Source organism: Frankliniella occidentalis, unplaced genomic scaffold (assembly GCF_000697945.3).
Source record: "Frankliniella occidentalis isolate FOCC.00 unplaced genomic scaffold, Focc_3.1 Scaffold6, whole genome shotgun sequence".
Taxonomy (NCBI): Eukaryota; Metazoa; Arthropoda; class Insecta; order Thysanoptera; family Thripidae; genus Frankliniella; species Frankliniella occidentalis.
Genome location: NW_026267136.1, coordinates 1796804 through 1800448, shown reverse-complemented (window position 1 = coordinate 1800448; position 3645 = coordinate 1796804). Strand labels below are relative to the sequence as shown.

General features: G+C 57.1%; 1 protein-coding gene across 2 annotated transcripts in view; it reads right to left on the bottom strand.

The window, feature by feature from the left end:
- The window catches only part of LOC113218155 (complexin), a 251472-nt gene that overhangs the window by 51895 nt on the left and 195932 nt on the right, over window positions 1-3645 (bottom strand). The gene's annotated exons all lie outside the window — the stretch shown is intronic.

Genomic DNA, 3645 nt, shown 5'->3' with positions numbered 1-3645 from the left:
GGGGGGGGAGGTAAGGGGAAAAAGGAACCGCTCCGACTGTCCGGCCAACGTCAGGCGCCCCTCGGCACAGAGCACTTCCGCTTAACAAGAAAAGTTTGAGAGGCCGATACCCGTGTCCTGCCTGCGCCTCTGCCTCTCATTAGCTGTGATTGCTGATCGAGCCTGTCTCGCGGGCTCCGATTGGACCGGCCAGCCCGGCCCGTCGCACCGGCCGCCAATGAGGGCGGCCGAGAGAGAGAATAGGTGGCGGCGGCGCGGCTGCCTCTGTGATGCCGCCACTCTGATATCGTGAAGGAAGAGGAGGGGAAAAAAAAGAACGAAAACAGCGAGAGAGAAAAAAATTGAGAGCGAAGCGAGAAGCGAGCAGCACACCGACAGGCTAATTGGCGGGGCTGTGTAGAACATAACCTCAATGGGACGAAAAGTTTTAATCTTTCACGCTCTCGGGCGGCGAAATCCATTTAAACTTGCTTGTTTGACGCGGGGAAAGCAAGGACAAGAACTTTAATCTATCGCGCTGTGTCCTGAGACTCCTGCGAGAATCGCGCCTTTTCTTTCACCACCCTATGGGTCCGACCAGGATTACCGTGTAAAAAATAAATAAAAAATAAAGTAAACAATCCAATTTCTAAACGGTCTGCGTATGCGAAGTTCATTTTCAAAGAGGCCCAACACAGACTCGCTCTGCCGGAGCGCATGGCGGGGACGAGGGAAGTCCTTCGGGTCGCTCCACTGTGAGCTCCGGCCTCGCACCGCGCTCCGCCCGGCCACCCCCTACCTCGCCTCGCCACGCACCTCGCTGCGAATTTTGATTGGGGCAAGGCGCGGCGCGCGCCGAGAGCAGGAAATCTTGTTGGCGTTGTTATGTGAGCGAAATATGATTTCAAGGTAAACCTACTTTGAGGGCCCCAGCCATCCCGCCCGCCTAGAGCCTGGCCGCAGCGCCGCGTGCTCACCGAGGCCCTCAACCTCACCCTCACCCTCTCCCGGGGACCGCGACGGACAAGTGGGGCGGAAAACTTCGTCGCGGCGAAGGGAGAAGGGGGACGAGCATATGCAGCGGCCGGGGAACTAGATTTCGGTAAACACGAAAACGCCCAATAAATATCCCAAACCTCCGAGGGTAAAAACACAGCTAAAAATTACTTTAAAACTGCGGTGTGGGTAGGAATAGGGGTAAAAGGGGCTGGGGGTCAGGGGCAATGGGTATTTGGATAAGTGTAACGTAGTGTTGCACGTGTGTAAAACACTTAGTTTCTTCGTCAGGTCAACTCGATCTCGACTGGGGATGAAGGAGCAACCCGGGGATTCGCGTACATATTAAATTGAATAGCAGGCGAGTTCCCCGTCGTTCCGAACCTTCAAACCTCCCCTCCCCCGCCCCCTCTTCCTCCCTTGGCGCGCGCACATATCAAGTCAGTGACGGGTGAACGGGCAGGAGTCGTCTCTCCTCTGACCCCTCGCTCACTCAGTCGGCGTCTCTCTCTCTCTCTCTCTCTCTCTCTCTCTCTCTCTCTCTCTCTCTCTCCCCCTCCCCTCTACCCAAGGAGTCTTCTCGAGGGCAAATTTTCATTCCACGCCACCCATCGAAATCACGCCACCGCAGGGCCATGTGGATGACGACGCCGCTTCACCGCCGTTCTCATCATTCCCCTTTTTCTATCGTCCCCCCCCCCACAAAATAAACAAAACTACCGAAAAAAAAATTGTAGAAAACATGAGGTGGGATCGTCGTCGCCTTGGAGGAGGAAGGGCTGGTCTGGTGTCTCTGCGAGTGCAGAGAGATGACGGCGGGAAACGAGGCGAACAAGGGAGGCTTCGATCGTACCACGGGCCTCATATCCGGGCCGTCCGCATGCCCTGCGGGGGCGGCTGGGGCGGCGCGGAGGCGGCGCGGAGGCGGCGGGGCGGACCAAACAAGGCTGAGAGGCGTGCCAGTCACGGCTCGCGGCGGCGGTGCCAGCCCATCTCATATGCACATGTGACGTGCCATTTACCCGGCGTACGATTCCCTCCACGCATCAGCCGTCCCTCAAGAGCGGCCCGACTCGCCCCCGCGGCTCGCACTCAGCTCGGCCCACATTCGCACTACTCGCAAGAGCTGTGCAAAATCACCGTATCTTACCGACCGAGCTAAACGGCGCGCGGCCAGCGCTGGCCCTTAGACCGCGTCTCGGTCAACGGTGACCGGGTGGGTCAGCGTCAGCACGTCCATGACTGTTTTGCTTGTATTCTTCGCTAAATTTCGAAATATTTCTGTGTGTTTTCATGTATTTCAGGCACTTTTCTTGTATTTTTGTGCATTTTCTTGTCTTTGTTTGGCCACGACTATATTATTGTTGCCACCCATAGTCGTCTGGTACCTCGTTCTCTGTACGGCTGCGTCCCCGTACTCTTGTTTCGTTCCCTACGTCACGCAGCCACTTCACGCGTTACCCCAAACAGCGGTTAGGATCCTCGCCGCATAAGTGGCACCCTTCGTGCCATCAACGCTATACCCAACCACCGTCGTCTCGAAGTGAGTCCACCTTTTTTTCTAACTTTCTTTCATTGGAAAACGCAAAGAAAAAGTATGATTCGAAGTGGGAAAGCTTTGGCGCCACTTTTCTGTCGATTCTCTGCGACGAACGGGGTGGCGGCGTGCCGCCCGGCCCTCCGCTAGCCTGCACGTCCATTTCCTGTCAATTTTCTAGCGAGCGAGCCTGTCTCCTCCGCCGTTGCCGCCGCGAGCCAAGTCACGTGGCGAATCCCCCCACTTCTTCTTTATTCTCCCCCGTTCTTCTCTGCGACTTCGATTTAAGTACATACACCCGCTCGCGCCGAAAGGGGGAAATAACTCTAGATTGAATTTAAAATGGAAACTCCCTCCACGCGCGCGCGCGCGGCGAAGACTTTTGCGAGCTTTTAATTCGAAAGACAGGCGGTCGCCTTTCTTGCCGCCGCCCCCGCCGTGCCGCTCGCGCCCTTAAACAAGTTTCGGCGAGAGGGCGCCAGGCGCCACCAGCGAGCCGCTGCGACCAGCCCTCCGGCTCCTGCATGGGAGGGGAGGAGGAGGGTAAAGAGAGACCCAGAGGCTGGAACAGCTGGGACTGAAGTGCGAGGAAATTGGACTATCATGGCCATTTTCGCATTGTCACCACTATTTGCGGAGATACGCGTCCCCTCTGCTGGTGACAAAGGCGACCAGGGCAGGGCAGCGGGCGGCCTGTGCCTCCCCCCACTGATAGTCCGGCAGCTGATATTCGCACAGATTCAAAGCACTTTGCGCGCGGCCCAGTTCAACCCTTCCCGCTCGCCGACCCCCTTCCTTCCCCATCTCTATCCCTCTCTACCCCTCTCTTTGTCTCTCTCTTTTTCTCGCTGTCCCTCTCTCCCGCCACGCGCGCGGTCGCTCATCCACACACGTCTGGACGAGACTCGCGCGCCGTCCCCCCAACTGGACTGGACATCCCAAAAAAGGAAGAGATTCCGTCTGTGTGTGTGTGTGTGTGTGTGTGTGAGAGAGAGAGAGAGAGAGAGAGTGTATGTGTGCGTGTGAGTGCGTATGGTAGAGGGAGATGGCCCATCGCTTGGACAAGAGCCGTCACGGCCGGCCATCTCTCTCTCTCTTTCTGACTCTCTCTCACTCTCACTGACTCTCCCCCC